Raw genomic sequence first — 12540 nt, forward strand, 5'->3', positions numbered from 1 at the left:
TATTATTTTGAATTTTGAAAATATTTAGCCTTACATTTAAATGCAACGACTTTAAAATTGATATACAAATTTGCATTAAAAGATATTCAAATTTTTTATTTATATTCTGCATTGAATACATTCTCGAAGTTTTTACTTTGACCGATTTGAATTTTTAATTTAACCATTCTAAAAATATTTTAAATGTATGAATTGCTTCAATAAAATTTTTAAAAGATATTTGTTTATGAAAAGATTAAAGATTTCCAAGTTTAATCAATGTTCTATTTAATCTGAACAATTGTTACACAATTGTTAAATACTTAAGTATAAAAAAATCTGAATGTAATCAATGATTTTATTTAATATTTGCAAATTGTAAACACACTTTAACATAATAATAAAAATTGATTCTTTCTTTTGAGAAGAAATTTTAATATTTTATTAATATTTTTGATACTAATACAATTGTATTTTATATTCTATTGGCACATTATTATAAAGATTACAAAGCATGTCAAGTATAATAATAATGTATTATATATTTGCAAGAACTGCTCTTACGGTGTTTTCGTATACAGTCATTAATTCACGACGATAAGAAAGACCCTCTCTTGAGTGATTATCCGACATAAATACGTTCACAAATCTGAAGGAACTCAACTCTCGTTTGTCGAGGCTCGAACTCGTCCAGGGGACGTAAGTTCGAAAAGAAATCCTCTTTGAAAGGATGGGAACGCGAATCTTGCGTGGCTCCTCTTTCGCAGGAAGGGTGCCGATGCTTTAGGGTTAGGGTATAAAAAGGGCCATCACCAGGGAGCATAATGCGTTTATAATAAATCGCGGGTAAGCTCTTATGGAAATCCATTGGAAATTATTCGAGCCGAGAAATCGTGATTATGCGCAAGACGAAGAAATGTGTACCAATGAACGCCCTCACGAAGGAGAAGCAGCGAGGATATTTGTTTTGAAATGCTGAAGCATTAAAGGCACCGAGTCACACCCCTTAGATACGCTTGTCACCCTCCCTTCGTTCTTGATTTCTTTCTACGCCTTTTTTATTTACACTCGAACATGCTATAATGGTACTCGCACGCAGTCTCTATACTTGTTAATTTTTTTACGCTATTCTTTATCGATCTATCTCTCTTTTTTTGTTTACAGTTTTTTGAATGTTAAATAAAAAATTGCCGGAGGCAAGTGTTTTATAATAATATAATGTATAACGAAAATTATAATAATGTGTTGTAAAAAAAAGATAAGTAAAGTAATTAAAAAGATACGAAACATGTACTTTATTATTAAATAAAACAAAAATATAAAGAGATTTATGTGAAACATATCACGATGTTATAAAATCTGTAGCTTTGTATTTATATAATTCAGTATAAAATTCCAATTCTGAAGTAATTACTTTGCGAAGAATTACTACTCAGATTGCGTTTCACAGTCTCAATATTTATGATTCTTATAAAAATCCGTAGAAACAAGTATGCCTTCTTCGCTATTAAATTTACTCATTATATCTCATTCTCATTCTCGAGACCTCACGAAGCGGAAGAGTAACCTGTAGGGCCGAACTCGACACGACTATCCGTCACTGTGGAACCCTAACGCCTATCCGAGCTACGATAAACCGTAGCTTCGATTCCCTCCGTGGAATACCCTAGCCATTAAGCACAATGCCGCTGCTATTACTCTTCGCGATGTTATTGAGCGGTCCCCATTATCATTGTATAATATTGCGATATCTTTTCGCCCCGACGCGACACAGAACGGAGGAACTGCCAAATCGCAGCGGTACTCACGCTCGAAACTTCAGCCTGGAATACAGCCTGAAATACTTTTGGCAGTCGATAGATCCGGAAAATAATAGTCTTTAAAGCCATATTCTTTTCTCTTTGGCTCTGGTTAATATTGCACGTTCCATTTTTGAGAGACTTTTAATCCAGATCGTGGGAAAATTCTAATTTTTAAACTAACATACAATTTTCGCTGAACACAATTAACAGTGAAAAATATTTTATAGAAATATTATAAAAATTAGAATATATATATTTTACACATTACTTGATAAAATTATACAAACTTTTCAAATAAAGACAAACTCTAACAAGACAGATCAAAGAACATTTTATATCCGTTTTTCAATTGCTTTTTTGACGTTTTCAACAACTTATCTCTTAGGTGTAAAAATAATCAGAACAATGCTATGTAATTTATTCTGCATGGTATAATAATACAAGAAACTAACGCAGTTTATGGATTTTTTCATTTGTGGAAAAGTCGCTGCTTCGTTTGCGTACCGATTTAACTGGCAGACTAACGAGCCAAGGGTTTGGGTTGAGGCCACCTTCTCCACCGTAGTTCACCGTAGTTACAGCGCGGCAATGCGCGCGGCGGTGTAGCTTCACTGGCATAAGATAAACATTGCCCAATTATAAATTCCTCGCATGCAAATGCCGAGCCCGCCAGCTGCGAAGCGCCTACGAGCTCAGAGTTTCTTGCTTCCTTCCGAGCGTTCAAGAAGCGGAAAGACCACGGTACCGTGGTGAAGAACGTCGAAGTGTACCGAGCGCAATAAGAGAACGGTGGAAAAAGGAGGATGAAGAAGAAAAGAGGGAGAAAAGAACGATAAGTGGAGGAGAATAACGGACATGGAAATGGATGATAGACGGATTGAAGATATGTAGATAGGTAAAAGAGAAGAGAGAGAGAGAGAGAGAGAGAGAGAGAGAAAGAGAGAGAGAGAAAGAGAGAGGAGCGAACAGAGTTCACATCGCGCGAGTTAGGGTTGCAGGACGAAAGGATGAAAAGGGAGGAGATTGCGGGGTGGCGGAGGGCTGGTCTGATTGGCGGCGGCGTTAACTGGGAAAGCTAAGCCCGGAGTCAGCTCGGCTCGGCTGCGCTGCGTCGTCATCCGTGTGACAACTTATAATTTGATAGAAACCCGTTTCGTACCCGTGTCTGTACACCGGTTCTGGCGCCCGCGTCTCCGCTTCACTTTCAGCTTTCAACCCCCCTTTTCCGCGCCCCACGGGCTCGTCCGCTCTCACCATCTCATCGACTAGTCCTCTTACGCTTATATATAAAGCGTCTACACCTACGTAGATAGGTACCCACATCTAACACACATCTCCATTCTATATCCCATAGCGCGAATCAGTCGGCTGCTTTACCGATCTAAGGTGTCTACCTAGGTCTCTCTTGGAGAGGAGGCGGTGGGACTTTTCAGGTCGGATTTGCCTGGCGAGGGGATAGTTTAATTCTAGTTGATTATATCGCGATGTTTCCGCCCCTCGTCTCTTACGTTAGAGTCAACCCCGCATAGTAGCTGCGGTCGACTAACTCCAGGACATTCACGCAATTTAATCATTCACTATCGGCTGTGCGAGCGAAATTATTACACCTGTAACTTTGGTGAGAAATTATTCGCGATCTCGCGGTTTAGGATTGCGCGCAATCAGACGCGGAAATTATTCTACTTTGATCAAAATTTGTGCTTCGACGATCACTCTTGCCATGTATATACATATGTATATAATGCTACAAATTTCTCCGAAAGAACTGTAGCCAAATGCATTTTTGGAATCGGTGACTCATAATACGATTAATTGATACGTGTAACTTGAAAAAGCCGCTGGCAAACATCTGGGATACGAAAGTAGACGCGTTTAAATGGGTACTCGCGTCAAGTGAAAGGATTAATTGACATGCTTGAATAATTTCTCGTGCTTGCATTGTATGTGAAGGCACGGTTCGCAACATCCATGCGTTTTTTTGGCACATTTTTCTATAATAGCGAGATATTAGCCAATGAAGAAGAAGAAAAAAGAAAGAGAGGTAGGGAGGGAGGGAGAGAGGGAGGGAAGAGGTATACAGAGTGGCCGAGCTTGCTCAGCAGATTGGTATCAATGGAGACAAATTGAGTTGGCCGGTGATCGATGAAGCTCACCGACCGTGACGCCAAGTTACGGCAGTGTGCACAATGTTTTCCCTTCGCTTCTCGCCTGCCGTCGTGTTTCCACCTCGATACGTCGCTTCTCTTTCCACATAGACATCCGTCCGGGATCGTATCTTCTGTAACGTTTGCGCGTTGCAATCGTAACTATTCCTCGTCCGGCGCATTTACACGCTCCTTTGTGAATGCGACAGGCCGTAACTGTCCACCGGAAGTCGATTATCCCTTAATGCTTGCGTTCAGCGATTTTTTACCCAATTGTTTTTTTTTTTTTTTTTTTTTTTTTTTTGTCAATTGCGAGCGATCAAACATTGCGGCGAACATAATAATGTATACACTTATGCGCTAATATCGATTGTATCTTTTTACAATTTACCTTGTAAACTTTTTTTGCAAAAATTTAAAAATGAAGATTAAATATTAATCTCTAAAATGATATAACAGAAATTCTTTTAGTTATGCAATTAATTTTTTATTACATTGTTGTAAATATATGAAATATTTATGAGAAAAACACAGACTACAGAGGAACTATAGAATTGAATTTTTAAAATATAATAATTTTTGTATACATTTCATATTTTATATGTTAGTCAGTATGTATTGTACAAGTATACAGAATTTGTTAGATTAATGCGAGTTTTAAGTAAAAGTTGAATTGTTCTCCAGCTCTCAAAACATTTGTTTCGATTTTTTATAATTTTAAAGTAAAGTCATATATATTTATTCAAAAAATTATTTTATAATCTTGTGAGCAAAAATAAAATTACTAATTCACAAATACTTTTAAATTATAAAAACATAAATCTGCCAAATAAATTAGCGTAACTTAAACGATCAGATTGACGAAGAAAGAAACAATAAAATGAATTAAACTCTAATATTTTAAAACTACAATAAATCTATTTTCGATAAAATATATTTGTGTCTCTATATGCGGATAGATTATAAGTTCAATAAATATATGATATTAATCTAAAAATTTTACTTTATTAATTAATATATATCTATCAATTCTATTATATTTATTAAGATTTATGCATCAATTTTTTAATGATTATGAATAATTCTTTAAACTTACATTTTTTAACGTATTTAAAATACATCAACGACATCGTCTTAGTAACACTTTTTTATCTCAATATGTTTTGATTTTGAATAAATTCAACACTTTCCATTCTGGATTAAAATTTACGATTGAGCATGTAAATAATAATAAACTAAACGTTTTAAATGTAACAATTATCCTAATTGTGAGTAGAGATCGTTCCGAGTTCAATTAGTTTCATAAACTATTTTTTGTAGAAAGATTTCTAAGATTCTTCTTACAATACTTTATCTTAAAAAAGGTGAACAGTCATTAGTCTTATTGATTGTGCTTTTTTACTTTTGCATCCACAATACTATAAAAAAAATTTTGAGATGTTGATTAATATTCTCTTAAAGGACGGAATGGTCATCTACTCAAATTCATTTCTTTTTTTTGCTTTAAGATCACGCCTGAAAATATTAATGAACTCGACACACACTAAAACAAGATTTGTGAACGATAATAAAGTTTTTCGAAAGTTAACATTTTTCTTACCGTGACATTTGTTAACAATGTTTCCGTAACTTCGTGTAACTTTGAATCTACAGTCCAGTTGATAAACGTTTATCCTTTTCAGTCTTGGCAAGCTCAATAGATTTATCAGAGCAGAAGATACGAAATCTAGTGGGTAAAACATCGAACAGTAGAAAAAGATATAGTTAAATGCAACTTTTGTAGTAAAAATTATAAAGTTTCTATTAAAGCGACTAATTTATGAAACACAATGTAAGAACACAACATCCGAAAATTAACATAAAAATTGCAGAAAATAATTAATTAAGGTAATATTTTGCATTCAAAAACCATATACTAAAGTGCACGATTTGTTATGATTCAATTTCAATGAACGTAATTTCAATTAAAATTAATATGCATATATAATAATTAAATTTCTTGAGTCTATTATTTAATTATAATTGATAGTTTGTAAAATCATATGTTTCAATAATCGTACATAAGAAAAGGTTTGTCTGACAATAAATAATATTTGCAAATCTAAATACACTGACATTCAAATTATAAGAGATTTAGTAATAACAATTTTATCTACTAAAAAATGCGATTAGTTGTAGAACAAAGTTCTATATATGTAATACTAAAAATATTTTAACACTTATTTTTTCAATCATTCTGTGTGCAGCTGAACCAAGTCAAAGAATTAATGTGATGAGGGAACAGATATAGGAAGATGTTATATCAAATCTTATAAAGTATATATTCCATATATTAAATGTGAGATAGAAGAAAATGAAAAAGATGAACGAGATATAATGTTATAAATATTTAAATATTATTAAATTTTGTTTAAATTAGCTTTCGTAATAACTGTAATAACATTATATTTACATATAATTAATCACCTTTTTGTTTTTATTAATATAAATAAAACTGATAGTTGATAAAGTCATATTTGTAAATAATTATGTACACAAAATTTTTTAAACAACATTTCAAAAGAATATTAGAACATACATACATTTATAAAGAAAATTTACATGTTTTTTAAATTCGTATATAAACGTAAATAAATTTTAAATTAATTTCCAAGAATGAAAGAAGTAAAAAACTTGAGTGCGCTACGAGATGAATCCAGATTCTCCCGGTTGATAATAATATTTTGCAGCTGAATTCTCTCAACAAAAGAATTGTTTAGTTGTTGCATCGCCCATAATTAATACTGGTAATTTTATACGAAATGTGTTCACACAACAGTAAGTTCCGGGCAATAACAATAATTTTTAATTTAAAGAAAGAAAAGAACCAACGGTGAGCCGCACATAGTACTAGGATGATACATTAAATAAAAATGGAATTGAACAAAAAGATTAAAACAAAAAATTCTATTAAGTTGTACTAGGTTAAAGCATAGACTGTTATCACATTGTAAGCAAGTCGTAACGAAGAAAACGTGTGAAAAACCATCTGATTATGAAAGGAAAGGAGAAGGAAAACAAAGGATGATCGGAAGAGAAGGAACGAGAGATAAGGATGAAATGGAAAGGGCAGGAGAAGAACTGATCACTATACAGTAAGATATAATTCTCCCTAACGCAGAGGATTTGAATGCGAGAAAATGTTAAGAATATCAGTAATAGCAATCATAGAATAGTTCGGTATCGTTCTGTAAATTTAAGTTATTGAATTGCCATTTGATACGGATTATTTTCGAAACATCATAATAAAGATTTCTTACCTAAAATACGGACGTTTTCCCAATCAGAATTGTAGTGATTAATCAGGTGTTCCGTAACGACCAAGTGCTGCTTATGATCATTATTTCGTCTGATATGATTATGATGTTCTGAGATTCTCGTTTTTGTATATTAATTTGGCCAAAATATGACGCATCGCAATCATGGCGATTAATTTTATATATATGACATTACGACATTCATATATTAGAAGAAGATTTTTATGTGATGAATAATTCTATTGAATTTGCAATGTTTCTGAATTTCTGAGTTTTTCTCGTTAACATTTGTTAGATTAAATTATTTAAAAAATTCGTTATCTCAAAAAAGGGAAATAGCTGTCCCCCTTAGTCTCTATTGATTATACATTTTTACTCTTGCATTTTTGTTATTATAAAAAAAAAATTGAGAAATTAATTAATATTTTTTTTAGATAATGGCTATGCCCTCAGATTTACTTTCAATTTAATATTTATTATATTTATTTAATAAATTAATTTAATATTTCCACGCGACACTGAAATCTCGCTTGGAAATATTAATAATTTCGATACACGCACGAAGATCTAAGAAGAATGACAACATCCTCAAATGACATCTTTTTTTACTGTCTTATATGTTAATAGATTTCCGAGAAGTTTGAATCCGTGATTTAGTTGTGTGATAAACGATTACATGTAATAACGGTTACGGCTATCTTGTTTTTGTCTTTGCAAGCTGAACGGAGTTGTTAGAACAAATATGAGCGTTAGAATGTTGTATATGAAATTGATTATCGTAATTGCGATGCGTATTGTATGTGGGCCAAACGTATAGAGATAAAGACAAAACTATCCGAGCTTTGTTCTTATATTGTGCGCAATAATATTCAGCACTAGATTATTACGGAACACAAGATCAATCACGATTATGATTTTGATTTGAAAGGTGTGTTCTAGATGTCAATTTCGTTAACCCTTTCTCCTTTTCTCTTACTTTCCCCTTTTTTCTCCTTATCTCAGTCTTCCTTTCCTTCATTGATTCTTTATTTTTGCTTTCCACTTATCATAATCAGCTGGTCCTTCGTGCTCTCTTGCTTTCATTTGCCATGTCCAGTCTGTCATACTCTCATGTAAGTTTTAACTCACATCAATATAATATATAATTCATATTCGTTACAAATTTTAATTAGCACATACTATTTAGTTTAAATTTTATTTAATTTTTTATTCTTTTCGTTCTACATATTGCTAGTTAAATCTTTTCTTTCTTTAAACTTAAATTTTTGCTCTCACCAGGAACACATTAGAACATGTTTTATGCAAAATTTTTAACTGGCACTATTTATGTGAGTGAAGTACACTAAACAATTTTTTTTTTCGAGGACTCAGCTGCGTTAGGATTGCCGCCAAATTAATACAATTAGGGATTCTGCCTCAGGATTTCGTATCTATCGTTGCACTCTGCTAAATAATTTATTTATATTTTTTGTGATTAATTTATCATTTATTATTCTTTTATTATCTCATATCTCTAACCACTTTAAAAAAATATGCTACTTAAAATTATATTTTACATTTTTACTCAAGTTTCATTTTACTTGCATGCGTTATATCTTTTATACTTGCATACGTTATAGCTTTCATCATGTGTACTTTATTAAATTATTTATTTCTATCGATTATTTGTCAAGTTGTTATTTATTTTCTAGTATTGGATTGTTTATATAACATTATTTTAAATTCTTTAATTTTTAATTTCACTGACTTACGGCTGACTTTGATATTTATTTATGTAACGTTTTTAAACGTTCTACTAACCAGGATTCTAAAGCGTCGTATAAAAACATTTGTTTTTATGTAATTGTTTTGAACGTTCTATAATACATACTCGCAAGTTTTTAAATTTGTTTGACACTGGCATTTGCCTATTGTAATAATTTATATTTCAAATTATATTATCTAAATATACATATTCTTTATAAAATATGCAATTTATAAAGATATAATAATATTAGTATAATAGCTTCATTAATACATATAAATTTTTTGTTATACAGAATATATAACGTATGATAATTATTATGTATATTATATTATGTGTATTATATATATATATATATATATATATATATATATATATATATATGTATATGTGTGTGTATGTATGTATGTACAAGATGTATCGGACAGCACTCGTATCAGATATTTTTTTTCAAAAATCAAGGCTTTGACCAAGAAATGTTTTTCACAAAGATATTATGACTTTAAAAAGGAAATAAGATGATGTCACATAATATACAATATAATATAATATAATATAATATATAAATTCAATGGAATATTTATGACTATTTAGTCATTAAATAGAACTAAAACTGTTTTATTATTGAAGATATTAGAATACTATATTATTGATGTTTGATATAACATGGTCTATAAAATTTATACAGACATTATTGAACTAATAAAAATATAATAATAAAAAATATAAAATATTATTATAATATTAAGAATATTTTATATATATGTATATACATACATACATACATATATATACACATATATATACATATAAATCAAAATATAAATTAACAAAAATCCGATAGATTTAAATAACAAATGTCTTGTCTAGCGAGTTTATATTCAATTAAAAAACAAAATAAAATTACTTTAAATCCGACGTTTTGATCCAACGCTTTAAAATTCTTTCAGTGGCAATAAATAACAATTAAATCATTACATATAAATATTATGATCAGACGTGACTCAGTGAAAATAAAAAATCAAAACATACAAGTATAAGATTAAAGACATGTATGGTAAACAATACCGGTATTATAAAAAATAACGTAAGAGGATCTCAAAACATATATTTATAAAATCTGAATGTTTTTAGAGACATAAATAAACGTAAATAAGCGTTAATTTAATTTTTAAAAGCAGAAAATTAAATTAAATTACTGGAATGCAGCTATCACAAGATGATTTTAGATTCAATCGGCCGGATTACTTTATTATATTGAAGTGATCATCATTCTTCTTAGCTGAGTCCTCTCAACAATAGAATTGTTGTTTCACCCAAGAATAATGCTAATAATGTTGATAATTTTATACGAAACGTGTTCACACAACAGTATGTTTTGGTCAGTAATAATAATTCTACATCTAAAAAATGAAAGAAAAGAGCAAACAGTAAGCTGTACAAAGTAGGATAATGTTTAATAAAAATAAAATTAAACAAAAAAAATTAAAACGGAAAAATTATATTGAGCTTAAAGTACAACTGACAGTGTAACGAAACTTGTAAATAACAGCCGTAACAAAAAGGAACCGATCACACTACGCGGCAAGATACAAATCTAATTTCTCCGACGAGGGGGATTTGAATGTGAGAGGATGTTAAAAATACCAGTACAGCAATCATTGAGAAGTTCGGTTCTCGTTCTATAAATTGACGCTATTGAATTTTCTTGATATGTATCATTTTCTAAATATCGTAATATTACAATATCGAAATCTCATAAAAACTTCTCATCCAAATGTTTGACTTTTTCTCAATCAAAATGGTGGTCGTGATTAATCAGGTGATTCGTAATGACCGAGTGCTGATTTAAACTTCTCGAAAATGTTATTCACAAATAACGCGATAAAAAAGAAATTTTGTTTAATGATGCTGTAGTTCTTTTTTAGATTTTCGTGTCAAACTCATTAATACTTTCAAGCGAGAATTCAATGTAGAAAAAAAATCCGTAGGGATAGCTATTATCTAAAAAGATATTAACTAATTTCTCAAACTTTTATTTTGATGGTAAACAAAGATGCGAGAATAAAAATGTATAATAAATAGAAACTAATAGCTATTCTCTTTTTAAGAACGGTTGCGAGAAAAAACTCAAAAGTTTTGCAAACTCAATAGATTTATTCACATAAAGATACTCTTTCCACGTATGAGCATTGAAATGTTGTATGTAAAATTGATTCGTCATAATTGTGATGCATCGTATGTGGCTCAATCGAGAAGATAAATAAAAACGAAAATATTCGAGCATCGCTCTTATTGTATTACGCGCAATAATACTTAATACTTATGGAACACAGGATCAATCACGACCATAATTTTGATTGGAAAAGCGTGTTTTACATGAAAATGCTTACGGCCTTTGTCGTGATATTTTAATAATTCATATCAAACAAAATTAAATAGTTTAAATTTAAAGAACAATACTGAACACCTTAATGATTGCTATATCAGTATTCCTAGCAATCTTTCACATTCGAATCTCCTGCGTTGGATAGATTAATTTTGATATTTTATGCGTGATGTTTTCAGTTTCTTTAACTCCTTTCTTTTTCTTCCTTTTTCTTCTTTGCCTCACTCCAGCCTTCTTCTTCTTCTCCATTTTCTCTTTTCATTTTATCATAATCAGCCGGTCTTTCGTATGTTTTCTTCTTTTTGTCTGCTATGTACTCTCTGTGATAATAGTTTTTATGTAAGCTTTAACTCACATAAATGTAGCTCACATTTGTTTGTTACAACTTTTAGTATTTTTATTTAGCATAAACTATTTAGTTTAATTTTTATTTAATTTTTTATCCTGCTTGTTTTACATATTGCTAATTAGATTTTCTCTCTTTTTAAACTTAAAATTTTGTTCTTGCCAGGAATGCATTAGAAGACGTTTTATACAGAATTTTAAACTGGCGCTACTTATGTGACTGAAATATACTGAACAATTCATTATTCAAGGAATCAGCTGCATTGGATTGTCACAGCAACACAATTAGTAATTCTGTCTCAGGATTCCGTATTTATTGCTGTACTTAAATAATTTATTTATATTCTTTCTGATTAATTTATCATTTATTAATCCTTTATTATTTTATTTTATTATCTCTGACTAAAAAAACATACTATTTTTATATGCAATATCCCTTTGGTATATAATTGTCTTATTAAAAACATTACATTTTGTATACATTTTTTGCAGAATTATCACTTTGCTTTTATACGTTCTTATACTTCTTTTCGTGCGTATTGTTTCAAGAAATTTACTTAAAATTTTAATTATGTTAATTTTTAGTACTCATCTTATAATTGGTGAAATCGGCACATTATATATTATAACGTGTGTATATTTATTTTGAAGATATTAGAAAATATGTTACCGAATTAGTTAAGAAATAGTATAGAAATAGTAAGAAATGAGAGTGAAATGCAAACACGACCAGCCGAGGACATTGCATTACAACTTTGTAGAACAAGAAGCGCTCAAAAGAGTATGTTTTATAAAGGAGTGAAAATGTATAACGTCTTACCAGATGAAATAAAAAGAAGTG

General features: G+C 30.5%; 1 long non-coding RNA gene across 1 annotated transcript; it reads left to right on the forward strand.

Moving 5' to 3' along the window:
• Positions 1-6562: 6562 nt before the first annotated feature.
• On the forward strand, positions 6563-12246 carry LOC140667193 (uncharacterized). Its single transcript, XR_012046970.1, has 3 exons — positions 6563-6711; positions 6781-7059; positions 11866-12246. It is a non-coding gene; the product is annotated as an uncharacterized lncRNA (long non-coding RNA).
• Positions 12247-12540: the final 294 nt, after the last annotated feature.

This window comes from Anoplolepis gracilipes, chromosome 1 (assembly GCF_047496725.1).
Source record: "Anoplolepis gracilipes chromosome 1, ASM4749672v1, whole genome shotgun sequence".
Classification (NCBI taxonomy): domain Eukaryota; kingdom Metazoa; phylum Arthropoda; class Insecta; order Hymenoptera; family Formicidae; genus Anoplolepis; species Anoplolepis gracilipes.